The 19,618-nt window shown below is 49.5% G+C and overlaps 2 long non-coding RNA genes across 2 annotated transcripts; one reads left to right on the forward strand and one right to left on the reverse strand.

Annotated features, from left to right (window-relative positions):
- Positions 1 to 1,079: 1,079 nt before the first annotated feature.
- On the reverse strand, positions 1,080 to 2,205 carry LOC144144364 (uncharacterized). Its single transcript, XR_013317226.1, has 2 exons — positions 1,895 to 2,205; positions 1,080 to 1,704 (listed from the first exon to the last, which is right to left on the reverse strand). It is a non-coding gene; the product is annotated as an uncharacterized LOC144144364 (long non-coding RNA).
- Positions 2,206 to 4,142: 1,937 nt separating this feature from the next.
- On the forward strand, positions 4,143 to 5,432 carry LOC144144365 (uncharacterized). Its single transcript, XR_013317228.1, has 2 exons — positions 4,143 to 4,515; positions 4,697 to 5,432. It is a non-coding gene; the product is annotated as an uncharacterized LOC144144365 (long non-coding RNA).
- The last annotated feature ends 14,186 nt before the right edge of the window (positions 5,433 to 19,618 follow it).

Genomic DNA, 19,618 nt, shown 5'->3' on the forward strand with positions numbered 1-19,618 from the left:
GGGTAGAATCGAAGCTATCGCAAGAGAGTGTTTTCTGGGGGAGAATAATTTCGTATAATCCAGCCTTCCTTTCGTGGAACACAGGCGTTGTGTATTTAGCTTTTCCGTGAGACCGCATTTTAAAAGGCCAACCTGGCTGGTGGGTTGTTTATGTGCGGCTTAGAGAACATGGTCCCTACAAAGCAACCCGTATTCCCACACCACTCGGAACTATGTGGCCGACAGTCTGGCCACGTACAGGCCAGCGTTTCATGACATGTGTATCTCATTGGGGTAAGAGGATAACCGAAAAAAAAAAAAAAAGGTTGCGGATCCATTCTACACAGTTAAGGCAGTTGCGTCAGCTATGCGTCTGTTACACTACATGCAAAGGCATTGGCTTCTGAGCGAAGGAGTTTAGGGGGGGGGGGGGGGGGGAGTACTGCTAATCATGTTATCTTTTCACGTTAAACTTGTCTATTTGCAGAAAATGACAAATATTTGGCAATGGTTTGCAGAGCTGCTTTGGACGTGTGCATGGATGGGCGGAACTGCAACAATGAGAGTTCCCCATATCACAGACCGTGCCGAGGCAGGCTAGACAGTCAATGTGCAATCGAAACTGCAAAACTACATTTTCAGGCCACATTTAAGGCTCCTGCTAAAGCTAGAAATCTTGCGTTGGTCAAGCGCAGCACATCAAAGTTTATTTCAGATAATTTTCTCTCTTTTTTTTTTTTTTTTGAGGGAGGGGTGGTGGAGGGGGAAGATCTGCGACGAGCGCACTTCCTGAAGTGTACATGCCTCATCCCAGCTATCTGCGTGTGATAGTAGCAAGTGCAGCCACATACGTTTCATGGTTTAGGGGCGTGTATGGATGCTACTAAAGGCGTAAGCGCGGGCGAAATGACACTAATCGAATAGTCGCGGTGAAGGGAAAAGGGACTAGAATGCGAAAAGAAAAGCCAAGCCTGCACCCTACGCCGCAGTCCAGGTTCAGTGTGCCTAGCAGCAGAATGTACGAGCGTAGTCAAGGAATTAAAAGGCACAGGGGAAGCCATAACTACGGCAAGCGGGTACGAAATCAACGAAACACAATGTATTCGACAATAAAACGAACAAGTTTATTACGTACAAACTTGTCATAATAGTCAAGTGGGTGGTGAAGATGACATCACAGACATTAAGTTAAGCGCAACGATGGCTGATGTGGCTTGAAGTGGCCCAACTATCACTTCATGAGCACTCCATGCTATAATGGCCGCAAGGGCGAATACCGAAATGCCACTGCGGAAAAGTGTTGTTGACTAGGCCACACAACCGTATCGCGGGGAGAGCGGGTTATGGTGCTATACATTCGTGGCGAGGCTGGACTTCGGGTAACGTTTCGTAGTGGTCGTATCCGCAACGGCGAGGAAAGCAAAACAGCCGTTGTGGCGTGGATGACCGACGGCTCCTTCCATGCCGCCAATAGGTTACGTACGTTAGTCCTGTTCCGTGTTGTTGAGAGGGGGTCTAGTCAATAGGGCTGCGCGCACCAGCCATGAACCGAAGGCCTTGAAGAAGCCAGGTGTCCGCTTCTGGGAGTGGCAGCGAGTCCATTGTAGGGGGCGTGCAGGTCCGTGACCAGAGAGCTTCCGCAGCATGTCCAGGCCGAGCGCTTCGCGTAAGGCCCAGCAGTGGAACGGTTTTCCACAAGAGGGGCTGGAACAGCACCGCCTTGATCTATGAAGGTCAAATAAAAAGCACAGGTGGGAGTTGTCTGGATGCAAACCTTTCAGCGACTTCAAATCAGCGGGTAGAAAAGATTTACAATGCTAGCGTTGTAAAGTCAAAAAGAAAAAAAAAGAAAGAAAGAAAGAAGAGCGCTCAAAATTATAGCGGGAAAAATGGAGTTCGCGGCATTAATACGAACCTAATGCCTTTCAAGCAAATCCAAGCGGCTCTGTCCCAGGCGTCGTCCCCGCCCGAAGTACCTAGTACCTAGTACCTGCACGCCCCGCTTCCAGCTACCGAGCGTTTCAGAGTAACCATGTGTGCGCGTTATATAGGCGCCCACGGAAACTGCAATGACCGGGTCCGTAATAAGCTGCGCATGCGCCAAGCAGTGTTAACGTTGCACTGGTGAGTTTTGGTTCCGCCCTCCTGCGCACTTTATCACTTGCCTAGGGAAGATAAAAATGAAATATTCTTGGTTGACGTAGCTTTTTCTCAAAGGACATTGGCTTCGATAACAGGATAAGCGATGAAGGTATACATTGAAGACGTCAGTAATTCATCGGTGACCTTTACTCAATCCTGGCGCTTTTCTGCAGCTTATTGGATTTAAAAGTCCGGGGTTTGATGTGCAGTAGCGATGGCGAGGCTATGAGATGTAAGGACTAATTTAGCCCACTATTCTTTAAGGAAAGCTGATATATTGCTGCACAGCGGTGTTTTTTCTTTTTTGTTTTGCTCCACCATCAAAACGAAAAATGCTTTGGTGCACTTCAGCCTCGTTAAACGCTTTGGGGCAAAATAAATATGGCTCCCTCTTGCGATACTTGTACGAAGGCTCCTTTACTGCCGTAACATATTTGTGTCCCCTCAATCGCACTCGTTCGTGTCTTTTGGCGCGAATTATTTCTGCAGGGGGGGGGGGGGGGGGGGGGATCACAATACTTCATGCCAAATGTTCCCCAGAATCGGACTTCTCCGGGGCTGGCGGTTCTACTCAAGTTCCGCCACTTTCATAGGTGGCGCGACTCGATATAAGCGAAACACGCATTGCTAGCTCAATTGTTCCGTCCCTGGCAACGTACTGAAGGCGGATGCAGCGTCCACGGTCCCTACATATGCGGGATCGATTCCTATAGAGAATATGGTTTTACAAATAACCGGTTCACGCTATCAAAACAATCCAGCTACGCCCTTTGACACTAATTCCGACATTGTTTAATGTTTAGAGTGGCGACTATTTTTTTTTTCTATCGGACAACAAGTATAACACGTTTTACTCGAAGCGGCCACTTAGTGCTTTCGCCTCGAGACTAATGCTTATCTGCGCTTGGGCACTCGACTTCATTGCTTTTGAGTTCCAGTGCGGTCCCAACGAGGGGCCCTCGACGGAACGCATGACCGGTGTTACGATTCAGTGCGTAGTGCTTCGCCGTTACCCTATGCGGGCGTGATAGAAGTTCTGGACCACGCGGGAAAGTTCCGTGTGGGACGGTGAAGTCAGGTTATTAAACAAGTTTCGACGCGTCGGAGCTTGTCCAGCGCAAGGAGCCTCGAGCCGTTGATGCACGCCCGCGACGGTTTTCGAGAACCATCCGATGATGCTTCTCACATGCATAACGTTTCACGGGACCTGTGGGGGTTGGCTTATGTGTTTGTACTTTTCAGTGCCGTGCGAATACACAGAAAGCCTCTTGACCGTTCGTACGTCTTGTTATAAAAAGGCGCTTTCCACGTGCGCCCAGCAGTGCTTCGCGGGCCACCGCTGTGCTTCGTTCGAGCCGTGAGCACTCCGTTATGTTGCTTCCGGTATTCCGGTATCTTCGCTGTTATCTATTCCCCATACATGAGACCAGTATAGTTTTGCTCGTGGTTTTAACCCTGCAAGACGATCGTTCACCAAATACCATGACATGAGAAAGGTAGGTTCTTGGACGCCTTCGCCAATGTAATACTGCCAAAGACGTTCTGCCAAGAAATAGTCGGGTCTGATGCTCCGAAGCTTGCTAAACACGTTCTACTTATCAGGCGCAGAGTAGAGCAGCGCTATGGCTTAATCTGATCGACCTGGTTTTATATTAATGTGGTCAAAAATACAGTCATTTGTGTTAACATACAGCGCTGGCAATCTGTTATAGGAAGATAGCCACTAAGCCCTGTCGAAACCATAGTCGTCACTTTTGAGGTCACGATGGCAAGCGCTTTCATAACTCGTTTCCGATTTTAGAGATGCCTGCCATCCGTTATCAACATTAATGTTCTGAGGCTTTCTACAAAGGCTAACAGAATTCGGAGGGAATAAGCGCTTAGGATTACCTTTGACATAACCTTTTGTTAAGCCGAAAGAAGACCACATTCTGCCCCGTATTTTCGAACACCATCGACACTTCCTTTTCCTTTAGTTGCCCATGTACAGTCGTCGGCTTCTATCAACCATTAAATGCCATCCGAGCCGCGTCCATCCTGACGACGAATAATATGCGAGGCAAATTTTTTTTACACCTAACCGTCACAACGCACTGCACATTCCGGGTTATCACTTGTCTCGTTAAAGAAAGGGCGGGCATTTATCTTGCGGGTATATGTGCTTTGGTCACTATAGAGAGGGATAGACGAAGTCGAATCTAAGAATCAAATCTTTCGAGAACACGGTAGTAGAGCGCATGCGTTGGCTTGGTACAGATCCAAGAACGGCAGCTGTTGAAGTTTGCATATAAAGCCGTCCCGACATTCGGCAGTCTTTACTACCGCTCTGGCATCTGACTGTGCAAGTGGCGAACAACGCGGCGTTCGGCATTCTTGGCTATCCGCACACAATAGGTAGCTATGCTTTGCCCTATTTTCGAGCTTCGCGATTGCAGAGCTGTATTTTTAAAGCTGCCTAGGCAGAAAGCAGTGGGAACATTTGTTAACGCAGGTCTATATCAGTGGCGAAATTCGCGCAATGACGGGAAAATATTCGGCTTGAATGTCATTCCTTGTTCTTCTTCCAACCTTTCAGACGTTGGCGGCTACAAGTGCCTGGCGGCTTGTCTGCAAGAGCACCACCTGAACTGTTGCCTTTTTCGTCAATGCCACATCGCAGCAGCGGAAACCCGCCACTTCCACTGCCTACGAGTATCGGCAAGGGTGCCCAGGCTCCGTCGCCACAGCCTCGTTTCGTGAAAGGCTCTGCCGTCGCCGTGTCTGCGATGGAGGTGGTGCGAACCGACGGCGTTTGCCGCTATACCACGTCTGCACGTCGCCGAACCGGCTACGACTGCCGGTCACCGGTCACTTTTGGCCAGACACTCGAAGTGTGTGGGTTGAGTCAACGTGGCTACTTCACCGCACCTGGGGATTCTGCGGGCCTCCCCTCGTGTTTTGGTACCCTGAGCTTACAACTGTGACCAGGCATTTGTTAGCTGAGTGGCGACAACGCTCCTCGGCGAACAATCCACGTTGAGCCTGGACAGAAAATTGGGACTCGCGGTTTATTTGCTCACTCTCTCCGATCAGGTACTGGGTCTATAACTGGTACGTCCATTACTCTTAGTCGTGTAACGGCTGTGTGACCCCTGCGATGGTTGTTGCCAGTGAGTGTAACATACACTGGGAATAACTAGTGGCTGTCGTGTAATACCACGTCTTTGGTGACGCAGTTACTGATAATTTAATGTTCGAGATGCTGTACCCAACATCCATTGTACTATTTAGGCAAGTTTATGACGAATAAACTTGTATGTTTTTATGTCGAACACGGTCTCTGCCTTTCGATTCACCATACACTCTTATAAGAAACATGTCGTGGTACTTACTCACCGCACACTAACCAGTTACTTGCCACAGTCTACACTCGGTACTTGGTGCGTTTACCAATTGGCCATGCGTAACATACTAACAACTACGCGTGACAAAGTGGTTCGGCTGTGCGCCAACTTGGACATAAACATTCAGCACCGAGATATCACACTTAAACAACAAATAAATTCACCGAGAAAACCAACGGGATGCTCGGGGCAAGGGTGTATAACGTATAGTTACCTTACAAATACTTCTGCTCCTCTTGGTTTTGTAGCGAGCTGCGGAAAGTACCTAATCGTCAGTGGCATTTTCGCAAAAATGAAATACTTTAGCCATAATCTAGAGTTATACATTTTATTGTGAGCTTTACAGGTTAGCATGCGTATTTGCAAGGACTTTGTTTTAATCGCGATTTGGAGTGCCAAAAGTACTGTAGCTATTATTTTTAATGATTCATAGTGTTTTGTTACTATCGGTGAACGTTTGTATCAAACAAGCAGCAGTGACCAAGTTCATGGCCAAACGCCTCGAACTTTGCCATCGCTGCGCCGCCGGCCGCCGCTTTTCCGGGGCGTTTACGGGATGTGCGCTACGTGGCTGATAGGGGCTCGGGTAGTTTTGGTTCTGTTTCGTTTCTTTTCGCCTTTTCGCACCATAAATAACTTGTTATGGTGACGTCTATGAGCAAAGCGTACGTTTAGGTCCCTTAAAAAGCTGCTGCGTCTTCGTAGAGTACCCCAATAAGAGCTACGTGGGTGCCTGGTTCTGCGCGCTTCGTCGCCGCTCTTCCTGGCGTCGGCGGCGATGGCCGCAGCATATCACCACTGTCGCCTCCGAATACGTCAGACACAACTGAATTCTACTGTCGCCTCGTTCAGACGTGATACTGGCAAAGTGAGAGGATGGTTTCGTTTTGCAGCGCGGACAACGAATGCGCTTCGTTTCGAATATATTCGTCTCAGAAAACTATGTTTCAGGGATGTGGTTACCCAATCACGGACAATAAATTATGTCTTTTATAAGAATATAAGCAATGCGAAAATGTTAAGTATATTCCAAGGCTGTGCGCCGTTAAATACGTGCCCACTCATGCCTTAGACCAAAAAACAAGGAAAGGTAAGGAAACCACGGAAAAATAAATGCTGTGCAAGTCCGAAAGAAACAGAATAGCTCTATCGGGAATGAAAAAAACCAAGTGCTGCAGCTTCTGACATGCTAAAGACGTTCGTGGAAATTTAAGCCAGGTAACCTATCATCAAGATGACCCTTTGTCGCGTGCTGATCCCCGAGTATAATTCTGCATTATCCATCGTACTTTCGTCGAATGTTCGCAAAATTAAGACACACTGGCTTGTAAATGGTGGTGATCAATATCTGAGGCGCCATATTGGCAAATATAATCGTAATGCTGTAAGGTATGAGGGATCCGCTAGATTACGTAAGCACACAAAACCTTTTTACGTCGTAGTGTGTAGCCGTAGCATTAACATCTGAGGAAATGCTGGTTACGGAGACACTTTTAGCAAATTTCAGGGCAGTGATAAAAGCATTCAGCTTCATGCATACGCCGGTTCCACTACGCTGGCCTGTAACACACGCATGGCGCTTATGCAGGCCGAATGTACCACACTAACATCGTGTCAGCATCATTTACACTCTCGTAAACACACCTATTTTGCAAACTGAGTAATTTCAGTCCTGAAGGTGCCGCAAGAGCAGCGGTCGACAATGATGAGTGGGACGGAGACTCCCTCGGCTGCTTTCGAAACGGGCCGCTAGGGAAATTTCAGTGGCGCCTCTACGGGCAGCGCTCGAGGCTTATGGTTTCCTACTTAGTTTCAGGACCTACGTAACGTTCTGGGGGTAGTAATGTTCGTTAGGAGTAAGTAAATACAGCCCGTTATACAATTTACGAGCATTGTTGTTAAAAGTGTACCACAGGCTTCGTTCAGCCTGCCTTTTGGAAGCTTTCGCTACATCGGACACTCGACCCCGCCCAGTCAAATCGCACTTTGTCGCCCCCATCAGCTTGAGTAATTCTGATCCTTTAACGGGCAGTCATTTTACGGAAACTCATCTTTTGATGTCTGTCTGTTAGCTCCAGGAGCTGCAGTGTCTTTAACCTTCCACGCTTTTCTGCGTTACTGTCTGCAAGCTGGCTCCCCCGTAGAGATGCACGCGGGGGCGCAGTGTATAATTTACAAAAACCATGTACAGATAGCGACAAAATAAAACGGACCAAACCAGCGGCCCACAAGAACTATCCACGCGACATCACCCTGCCCAACGCCTGCTGTCGAGACAGCTGAATGCGCATGCGGGACCTTAGCAATTCATGCATTACCGCTTTCTGCATTTCGGCCGCAACGCTTCGTTTGTCTTGAGAGTGGCAGCCTCTTGCGCGGCAGGACGATCGAGTAGCACTATTCGTGGCCGGGCGCGGAATGCCCCTAAGCTGTAGTACCGTCACGATCTGTTCGTTAGGCACTCTTCTAATTGGTAAGCATTTTTTGTAGGGTACGCCACACCACTAACAACGAACGCTCTGCATCTGCACAACAACGCATTGGTGTAGTTAACGAATGAGAAAACATGGCGAAGGAGATTTTTCAAGCCGGGAAAGACAGTAAATTACAAATAAAAATGATTTAGCGATATTAAAATTGTCTCTCACACCACGTAATTTCAGGACAAGCGGACAAAATAAAAAGCCCTGAAGAAGCAAACCGAAAAATCAACAATAAAAAACACTTTAAAAAAATCTACCATGCAACGCCCAGAATACGCACAAAATAGCATAATTGACGAAGTTACACGTTTAATCATGATAATATGATAATAAATTTACAATATTTGGCAAGGAAAACAAACTTAGAATGAAGAGAAGCGGCGCAGTAATTCTTGATATGCCTTTTTTTCGCATGCTCAACGCAACTATTCACTCACGCACGAAGCTTTATCGTCGAGTTGCTGCAACGGCCATCTACAGCACAGACGACAAAACGATGATAACCGAGATCTTGGAGCCCATATCTGAAATCTGATCACGAACCGTTACACGGCTTTCTCAAATTCCGCAGGTTTGCGACCGTTGCAGAGAATCGTGCCGCTCGCTCACTGCGCCGCAGAAGGCGCCGCCGGGTCTCTTATTTTCCAGAAACGATGCACGCAGTGACTTACTAGGGAATGACTCGCATGCGCACTCAGCTATCTCGACAGCAGGCGCTTGGCCAGAAGGTGTCGCGTCGATAGTTCTCGCGCGCCGCTCGCTTGGTCCGCTTGATTTTGTGGCTGCGTGTATACTTTGATGTTTCTTCTTTGCAATGCTGCGCTATCCGAATGATTTAAGTACCCGCTTAAGCAGGCACTACAACTTTATCTCGAAGAGGCACAGTTCCCTTATTCGGCTCACCGATTTCTTCAAACGTTCCGTGAAACATGAGTTTAATACATTGTAAAACCAATGGGTAATTTTGTGGACAAATTACGGAAGAAACAACCGTTAAAATACAGAACCGGGTCCCGTTTCTCATAAAACAGGCATAACACCCGTAAGCTTCATGAAATACTCCCTGTTCCTCAGTGTAGGGACGCTCCCTATTTTTTACGTTTAACGGAATTTACTCCGCTCCGTGCAATACAGGCCTGCGATTCATTTTACAGGAAACGGAAACAACTCTGTTTTATAGGCAAGCTGGCCTAGTTTGTTTGGAATGCAAACATAGGACGGGACAATGACACCCAAGATGACTGAAACCATAGTTGGCTTTCCATCTTGTGTATTCTCCACGTTAGACAATACGACGATCGAAGGCGATCAACATATCCGAACAGTCCTACTGCTGACAAGCGGACACAATTGAATTCCAGCGCATTCACATCGTGACATTTTATTAATAACAGAGCTGTGCATACTGGTGGTAAGTTCCCCGTTGCAGAAAAAAATACTAAAAAATGCTGAGCGCTCGTGAGCGCGTGCCTCGCGGACACCGCCGAGCGTTCTGGGCACGCACAGTGGCTTCAGCAAAAAAACCCAACTCTATCGCTGTCGTCAAGACCGCGCATGCAAAAAATCATGCTTTCCTCCGCCTAACAACGACGATGGTTGAACGCAAAGCTTTCCAATCGAACAAAGATTGGTTCGACGCTCTACTTCGGAGAGCCTCCCGCACGACCCTGCACATTTTCCACTCTGCTTCAACAACCAGACTTGCGAACCTGGACATTCACAACACCATAGACGAGATAATGGATGCCCATCGCACGGCACAGATGCACAGGCTGGTGCAGACCACGACGGATCCAAATTCAACGGCCCAAACCGACTCCACTCCGGCCAGGATACCAAGAAATATCCTAGCCCTAATAAAGGTGAAACCCATCCCTAGAAACATGCACCCGACCTTCCACACGGGAAGAAGAGAGGCACGCGTACAGTACCATTCGCAACTCTACCCACCATACAAACACATCGTGTATGTGGATGCGGCACGGTACCCCTACAGAGCGGCCTTCGCAATCACATGCACCGCCTCCGCCACAGAAAAGCAACCAAGAGTGAAAGCCTCCTTCTGTGCAGCAAACCCCACCACTGCAGAAGAAGCAGCCTCGGCTCTCGTCATAATGCAAGACGCCAACACCGACCATCGTCCAGTCAGGCTCACAACAGGCGCTACGTAACTATCAAAAGAGACACACTGGCGTGGGAACCAGCGAGGTGGCTGATCAGCAGGCCCGAGCATTATTACCCCAGGCGAGCATTTCTCTTGGTCCAACGCGTGGAGGACTCGAGGTCATTGGGTGCGCTCTCGTTACATACCGAGACATCACACAGCAGTGCCGCCTCACCCGCAGGGCACATCCCCCGCCCAACGCCGAACTTACGACAGAGCAAGCATACACGTGGCGCACTCTACAAATCCACACTTTCCCACATCGCACTCAACTACAGCACTCCCACGGTCCACCCACACCACTTCCTCTTCGCAGAGTGTTCGAGACGCCGCAGCCTCGGCACGCTATACCATTTCTTGTGCGAGTGTCCCGCGGACCCTTCCCCACCACCACCCACTGGGAGACGGCCTTGGGTAGCTCCTGCATCGCGGATCAACGGACCCTGACGCAACGGGCGCTGCAGGTCGCTTCAGTCATCTGGCTGAGGCCACGCCTCTAGCCTTACCTCGGTGACTAACCAATAAAGCGTTTCTCTCTCTCGTAATGGGTCTCTGGTTGGCCAATCCCACACTGCAAGTATGTGCCACTTTGGAGGCGCGGACCGCTTCTCTAGAATACTCACAGCAACTCTCGGGTGTGCCCTCCGTAGGCCTAACGTTTGCGGTTGGGGTGTGCGGTGCTATTCGGTACTTGCGGCTTGGCGTTTAGTGAGAAATTTTTGAGTGGGTGCCGGTTTGGGGTGTTAAACCGCAAGATGTGACGTTAGGCCTCAGGTCCTGAACCTCAGAACGGGATGTTAGGTCTAACGTCTTGTGGTTAAGGGCTTTACAACATGTAGAGCGACGCCATTCTTCTCGTGACAGGTTCTTCCTTTGGTTGCCGTCTGAGCTTTCCAAACCGCTTAGACCATGTCGAACTGGAGTAATCGGTCCATGGGTCTTGTTTGTCTTAACCGAAGAGATGGCAATCTAACTTGCACAGCAAATCTCTTTAGCTCTACCTCCAAGGGTTCTGTCGCGTCCGTTGGTGTCAACAGGAAACTCTCGCGAACAAATAAAAGAAGTTACTGGGCTCGATGAGGTACTTGGCCCTGGCTCGCCTCACTCTCCAAGCAGATGTGCGGGTTTACCCCCTGCGTTCTCGCTGATTGCCACGTGATAGCGTCACGCGACCCTTCGCGCCGCTGAGAGGTTCGCCCACAGCGCGTGTAGCGGCCGCGAGCGCGCCTTGCGCAGGCGCTAGGAGTTATAAAAAATTAAAAGCTCACACCAACCCGTGTCATCTCACGTCTCCTTCGTCTGTTCCTCCGATCTCGTCACCTCTGTCGGCTGCGGCAGAGACGGTGGAAAAGTGAGAACGTCTTACCGGGTTTGAGCTTCCTTTCATTTTATATAAAAGTTTCCACTCAAGTGTTTCACCCATAGAACTCAGCCAACCATTCAAGGCTCATGCATTGATTTAACTTAAGGAAGAGAGAGAGAGGGAGAGACATCAGCAAATAATATCTATGAAGTAATAAAGGGTGCGGTCTCACTTTGTAGAGCCACGTGTGCAAATTCAAGTGACGTCGCATGGACAATTTTTCTGGGTTTCGTTAACAGCTTTGCTTTCCAACCACATTCACAGGGTGAATTGGTGTGCATTTTTTCCTATGCCGGCTACGAATGACACACCTACAGTAGCGAGAGGGATTTCAGAGCTGGCGCCGCTAAACGTCGTGAATGAACGTCAAAATGGAGAAAGCACACAGAGCAGCCCGGCTGCTGAGTCGAGTGACAGACAGGCATTTTCACTTTCAGGTAGCCCTGGAAAGACTATTGTTTATCTAAAAAAAAGGAAAGAAGGCAATGGTGCAAGCGTGCCTTTATGTGACGCTACGTGAGAACGAGTTACCTTTCTTGGGGACGGAGTTCGGACTGAGAGGCGCGTGTGCGGTGATTGCCGAATAAACTACTCGAATTACTCCTATCCGTTTCACAAAAAGCTGGTGCCTCTATCACGGATTACGGCTGTCGAGATAGTGAATGTGCCCTGTACGCGTTGACAGAGGTGCATGTAAAGCTAGCTATCCTTACAGGGCACATTGAAGGCACCTGCAAAATAGTTGTGTGTGCACCAAGCGCTGCACATTAGCGCTGAATGACCCAATTTGGGAGTTTTTTTAGTAAGAAAAGTGGAGACCAAAGCACTTTCCGTAGACCAGACACGGACACGCGGCAGTCCGCCGGTTAACCAGAGCTTTTCGATGTAGGCAGTTGCGAAACTCCGCCTCAAAAAACGGCCCGCACCTGGACACCCCCTGCTTTGGATCGTACGTAGGGTGGCGCCACCGCGGCCACCGCACGTGCACTATCCAAAAAAACAAACTAATTATTCATAATGACAATTTAACGTTAAATTTGTTTTAAAGGCGCACAATTTATTTTTGTACTTTCCTGGCTTATTCATTGCTTCCTTAACTGCGTTTTTTTGTTGTTGCGACTATTGCTATGTCTGCGCAACTGCTTCTACCGATAGGCACTTGTGCGGATACTCCGGCACAATACAGGTCCGACCTGGACTACTAAATTTTCAGTTGTCGCTCGACCTACAACCCACTGTATGCCAAAACTAATGCAGTATCTGATCAAGTGGCTCTAAATAATCCTTTCAAGCTTGCCTCAAGCCTTCGGAGCGAATTTTTAGAGGTGTACTGACACTAAATGTCTCGCTTTCGGTTTTTATGCTGTAAGGAATACCTACCCCCGTATTCTCAGTCACCACTCGACGAATACTTCCACTCGAAGGCGACCTTCAAGCGAGTTTTTCGTTTCTTAGACGCACCTCGACTTGAGATGCGCCCCTATAGCGGGGGATTCCCCCGACACCAGTCCTCGAAATCTCAAGGGAGCTGGGCGGCCGCCTTGAGTCGTCCCTCCAGTCACTCGTCATGGCGGCCGACGACGCTGATTTTGCGGAGTTCGTCGAGTTTGCGCTGTTTGTAAGAGAAGTTGTGAACCAGGGAGTCAACCTCCCGGCGGAAAATGTGCCGCGGCCACGCTTCAGGGATCGGCAAAACCCCTTGGAGTATTTCAGCGACGGCGAGTTTCTATATCGATATAGATTCACGAAGGAGACCGTCGTCGACTTGCTGGCCCGCCTGCCCGTTGAGGAGAACGACACAAACCGCGGGTTGCCCATCCCGCCTATGCTCCAGCTGCTGATCGCACTACGCTTTTACGGTGCTGGGACCTTCCAGGTCGTCACTGGCGATCTGGTAAACGTCAGCCAGCCGACGGTGTGCCGCGCTGTGAAGCGCATGTCGGAGCTGATCGCGGGGTGCCTCTTCCGTGCTGAAGTTACGTTCCCCGACCGCCCGGAAAGCTTCCACGACATCGCTTGCGATTTCTATAAGATCGCGAAGTTTCCGGGCGTGACCGGGTGCATTGACTGCACGCACGTGAGGATAAAGGCACCCGGCGGTCCCAACGGCGAGGTCTACCGCAACAGGAAGGGGTACTTTTCAATCAATGTTCAAGTAAGTTCACTTCTTGTGCCCCCCACCCTTTACGAACATCGATATGATAGTTCCGCAATATTAATATGTTCCTTTGCGGTTGTCCGAACGTTATATTCGCTTCGATACGACAGTTACAGTAATAGTGACGTTTTTCCGTGCAGCTATTAGGGAGCGCGCGTCAGTCTGCATGATTCTTTTCATTTCTACGCATGCTCACTGTACCGCCCTTACCACCTTTTCTTTATTTCTTTTCGTTCGTTCCTTACGTCGCCACCCCCCCCCCCTTCCCACGAATGCAATAAGCAATCTGCGGGCAAGCACCTGTCTATCGCAGCGTTGAACTTCATAAAGCACCATGCTAAACGAGCCTTTTCGTAATTGTAACAATACCTTTTCATTCTAGTATCCTGTCATTTCAGTTGGTTTCTAGAGAAGGAATCACGTTGAAGAACAAATTTTCTAGTTTATTGTAGGCGTATTGCAACAGTAAAGTAAATCCCTTACTATGTTGTATAGTTTTGGTGCTACTTAAGACAAACTAGACTGAAATATTACCACCTACCAAATGCACTTTCTTGTGTAATGCAATTAGAGTTCTTTGAAATAATAACATGCTATGGTGTCACCTCATCGCATCCACACACTGGTATTTATTTGCTATTCCAGGCCGTCACGGGACCCCAGCTGCAGTTTTACGACCTCATCGCCAGGCACCCAGGATCCTGGCACGATAGTCGCATATTCGACAAGAACCGTGCACGGGTCCTCTATGAAACAAAACGCGTGCCTGGATTGCTGCTCGGAGACGCTGGCTACGCATGCGTGCCATACCTGATGACGCCGCTCGCAGACCCGGGGGCACCGGGCAGTCCAGAGTCCAGGTATGCCACTTTGCTATGACGCACCACTTGTACAGAATATTAGGAGCCTTCATAACATGTCTTTCTGAGTAGTGATCATCACATTGAAGCAGAGTGTCCTTTTTGTCTCCCTCATCCTTGGGCACGCACTTAATTCTTGAAATCTTACGTGACTATAATGCGAGGTGCCCTTGCCAATAGTGGCTCGACATCTCGAAGCGCTGTCTGTAATCAACCCAGGCAAACATGCTGTGTAGACACTGCAATATTGAGCATGTTTTAAGAATGCAACAGGGTGCATTGGAATGTTTTTTTTTTTGTTTTAGGAATCGCATTTGTGTAAAAGGGACCAGCACACCCCACAAATGCGGCAGACAGCAGTAGGTTAGGATGGCTGGAATATATTAGCAGTTTGTAGGAGAGCGTGCATGTGTTTCACTGTCTGGGAGTGACAGCTGATGTGCTACATGTAAACGCTGGCGTATTGTATTGGTCAGATGCACTGGGACATGCAATACTGCCGCATCCATGTAGACGACCTCATAGTAATATTTGTGTGCTAGCTCCACAGCATAGCCCTTTTCAACTACTTGGGACTACTTGTTTCTTTTGTGCAGGTACCAGGCAGCACACATTCGCACGAGAAACACGGTTGAGCGGGCATTTGGAATCTGGAAGCGTCGCTTCCCTTGTTTGGATATGCGGCTGCAGCACCGGCCCGAACGCTCAGCTGTCATAATAACAGCCTGTGCTGTTCTGCACAATATTGCCTGCCGACGCCAGGAGCCGACCCCACCTGCAGTGCCTGCACCAGTATTGCCAGAACCGAACCGGCAGTTGTGCCTGCAAGTACCTCGGCCTCCTGTAGACACGGTCGTTGGCTCCCGTCACCGGGCAAATCTGATTGCCAGGTGTTTTTCTTCGTGAAAAACACTGAAATCCTCCTAGCTGCCCGTTTTGAAAGCAGCTGCGGGAGGCTACGGCCCACTCCCCACTGTCGCCGCGGCTTTCAGGGCGCATTCAAGACAGATTTACAATTTGCATGCGCTCGAAACCCACAATTATGTGGAGAAGTCACTCTGTTTGAAAATGTGGTGTATGTGCGAGAGTGATTTTTCGCTGGCCCCACATGTACAAAATAAATGTGAAAACCGAAAAATTCTGGTATTATCAGACGTTTATTTACCCTGCAACACAAGTGCAGGGGCTAATCTTTTATGCTTGGAAGCAAGCTGCACTCAACGTTGGGCAAGCTGTGCCCTGAGCAATTCAAGTTCAATTTTGCTTCGTTCAAGATCAATTTTTTTTTGTTCCAGGGCAACTGCCCTCTCCTCGAGCATCAGCTCACGTTCACGAAGCGCAATGTCCTTCTCTTGCATGAAGAGCTGTTGCTTGGTGCGTTGTTGCGCCAGTTTGCCCCGCAGCAGCCTCAACGTAAGCCGGTGCTCCTGGTACTTCCGCTGCCTCTCCTCGTTGACAGCGTCAGCCCTCGCATGGACAACTGGGGCAAGAGCACTTTCTCGGGCCTCGTCCCGGGCTCCTGCTGCACTTGCGTCTGGTGCAGGGGCACTGCGAATGGCCGGCCTATTACCAGGAGGCCCTGTGGCACGCTGTGGTGTGGCACCCTCGGAGCAACTTGCAGCTGGCACATGGACGCTGCGAACAGCTGGACTGTTAATAGGATGCACTGCAGCACCCTGAGAGCTACTGGTAGGCGGGGCTGCCGACGGCCGCCTCACAGTAACGGGTGAGCTGCCTGGGTTCACAGGCCTGTGCACCCCAGTGGCAAGCTGCCTCATGGGCACAGAGGCAGGCCTCGCCAGTGCAGCAGGGGCATTGCTCCCTGGCCTGCGCACCGCAGCGTTTGGGTGGATGTGGTGCGGTTGTGGTGCAGCGGTGAAGGACGACCTGGGTGTGGTCTGCTGGGCTGGAGGGCACACGGGCCTCAGGGGCGATGGCGTACTCCAATCTGCACAATTAGGCAAGGAGACACCACATGGAACAAAGGCGAATAAAGTAGCAGTGAGGGAACAGCATGTATAAAATTGGTGAACACGTATTCAGTGATGGAATATGGAATTAATAACTAGCAATACTGAGTGATATTTGTGAATTGTTCTTTTATTTGTTCTACCATTCTGATTTTTTTAGGGTGGAGCCCTTTGTTGCCCGTTCATGGGCTGAGCTGCGTCACCGTTGTCGTGACAGAGCGAACGATCAAAGAAAGTGGAGGACAGTTTTGCGAAATTGGGAGGGGAGGGCGGTTTGCCGTGGTGGCGCGAGCCAGCACTCTCGGAAAGTGTGCGGTGGGGGAGGATAGGGTCATTGCTGCTCTCTAGAAAACCCACAAGTGAGTGCTGCCTCAGCACACTGCTGCTGCGTCCAAATATCGCACTAGGGAGTATCGTAACCGCCAGTCAATTTTTTATAGTGCTTGATTTAGAGTACTCCTTTGTCGTGAACCAGTAACTTACGCTCTTCTTTGGTTTAGTTCCAGTTCGGGTTTGGCATGCTGGAAAAAGTTTCGGTAGGGTTCAGTGAAAGCAATGTTTACTGCTGTACGGTGAGACCCTATCCTCCTGTGTTCACAATGACCTGCTACAGAAAATGAGCTATTCGCCGATGGGCTCCCAGCACCTCCTAGAGGTGCGAGAAAAGTTTTGTTCTGTAATTCATGGTACGCACGACTGCGCCACAGCTGGGCATCTGGGCTTTGCATGCCCTCTTCACCGCACGCATTGTTTCTTTTTTTAACCGAGCTGTACGTGGCGAGTTGCCCCAAGTGTCGACACGACAAATGCCCATTAAGATGGAGTTACGTAATTGCCAGCCAATTTTTTATAGTACGTGACCTTAAGGAACATTTCTGGAAGTGAACGCAATCTACGCGAATTCCATGGAAGGTGGCACTAACAACATTCAGTGTCAAACTCCACTTTGTTTGCAGGCATACAAAACCACAGCAATCTGTGAAACACATACACAAAGAGATCTCAGAATGATTTAAAATACACAAGCTCCAACCTTGGAGTACTGTAGAGATGTTGAAACATGAAATAACACAGACAGCAAACCTGTTATAGAATGCAGGTAACACTTGTGAAGCTACTGTCTCCATGTGCAGGTAAATGTGAGAGCTAACTCACCAGAATCTTCATCAAAATTTGTGGGGTGCCCTGTCACCATTGGCTCGAGGATGCCAGCCACCGAAGTCATCTCTGGCAGATCCATCACTGCTTCACCAGCATACGTCCCAATGCTGTCGAACTGGTTCTCTAGTTCGGTGCTCATGTGTGAGGCGGCTGCCCCCACCAATTCCAACGTCGGACTCGCGGTCTGGTCCTGGCGTGGCCCACCTCCTGTAAATTAACAAAGCAATGTCGCATGTGGACACACAACACGCGGATGCAACATAACACAACGGGAATAAGATCATACTGTAGTGGAACATTTCAGTAACATAACACAGTAAACAAGCTCTCGCAGGAAGAGAGAGTGCTCCTTCCTAAGTGTGATCCCACAACCAAATATTCTGAAGTACCTACACATAACGATCCCTTCCCTATTGATTGCTGTTGCATAATAGGCAGGTTTAGCATATCGTTACCGTGTTTACGTTACCGTTTACCGTGTTTGCGGGAGTAGACTGCGCAGCGCGAGAGTTACCGCGAACGGCAACTTACCGGCAACAACATTTGGGTCAGGGTTGGCGAGCGAACACTGCGTTGTATCAATTGTATCGAACAGGTCACTCACCCGTGCGGTGCTCCTCCCGCTTATCTTCGGAGTCCTTCTTCTTCCACTTTGCTTTTTCATTCTCCCACAGCTTTCTCAGCTGTTTTTCGGTCCTCGGGCGCATACTTGCGTCGCTGCAGTATTCCAGCCAAAGGCGCTCCCGTGCCTTATTTTTTGCTCTTACCGACGCATTGTCCGTTTGCCGATTTTCGAGCACAGGATACTTTGAGACCAAGTACGCCAGGTGCTGGCGCTCCTCCCTCGTGTACATAAACCGCGGCTCACTCATGGTAAACGAAGAACGAGGCGCGCACGTGAAATGACCCCGGGAAACGAGTCTCCCGCGCACGCGGGCGCGGGCCGCGGGCGATGTACGAGCGGAGGCGGCAGGCTGTTGCCAGACGGGAGAATGGTTTCGGCCGTTCAGCAGCATAATTTATGCTACGCTAAAGCAAAATGTCATAGACGAAGAACACCTCATTTATTTACACCTTGTTTTATTGCACAGCAAACAACTACGCGTTAATTTTAAGCTTAGCGTTTGTTTTAGACTGAACGTAAACACGTAGCCTCTACCCCAGGTGACTGTCATGTCTATCATGCGGCGAGGAGGATTTCTCGAGGAGCGACTCCGCTGAGGGATCCGGGAGGATTCCGAGTCACCAGATCCAACGCGTCAGTAGATCCAACGAGTCATTACATCCATTCGTGGATCTACTGACTCGATGGATCTAGTGACGCGTTGGATCTAGTGACTCGGTTGGATCTACTGGCCCGTTGGATCTAGTGACGCGTTGGATCTAATGACTCGAATGGATGTACCGGCCCTTTGGATCTTATGACTCGTTGGATCTAGTGACTCGGTTGGGCTGGAGGGAGAAGAGGGTAGTTAGGGCAGAAACCTTTTTTCCCCCACCGCCTGCCCTTCCCGCTTTACAAATTGAACAAAAGGGCGCCCCTCAGCTTACTGCTTCGGTAGCATAGCGCTGCACGTCTTTACTTATTCTTTTTCCACAGCTCGCACACAACACTTTCAAAAGAAGGGGGCAAAGGCTTTTGAGACTAACCACGCTGCGAGCACTCTGCTATCAGTCAGGGAGTAAGGAAAACGTAAAAAAAAAATAGGAAAGAGGGGCGCGGTGACCACTGCAGATTAGTCACGGGAAAGTGCGCCTGCTGCCGTGACGTTCGTGGGAAAGGTACACGTGACGGGGGGTGCGGGGGGATCGCGGGACGGGGATATTTTATGCACAGGTTCTCCGAAAGCCTGACTTTGGAAGCGGGGGGGGGGGGGTGTGCCTTACTGTTAATTTTAGTTCGCCGTGGCAGCCGCTAGGAGGACCTGTGCCGGAATGGTCCATTTAACCTTGTT

Source organism: Haemaphysalis longicornis, unplaced genomic scaffold (assembly GCF_048455015.1).
Source record: "Haemaphysalis longicornis isolate Haplotype H1 unplaced genomic scaffold, Haemaphysalis longicornis Haplotype H1 scaffold_7, whole genome shotgun sequence".
NCBI lineage: Eukaryota > Metazoa > Arthropoda > Arachnida > Ixodida > Ixodidae > Haemaphysalis > Haemaphysalis longicornis.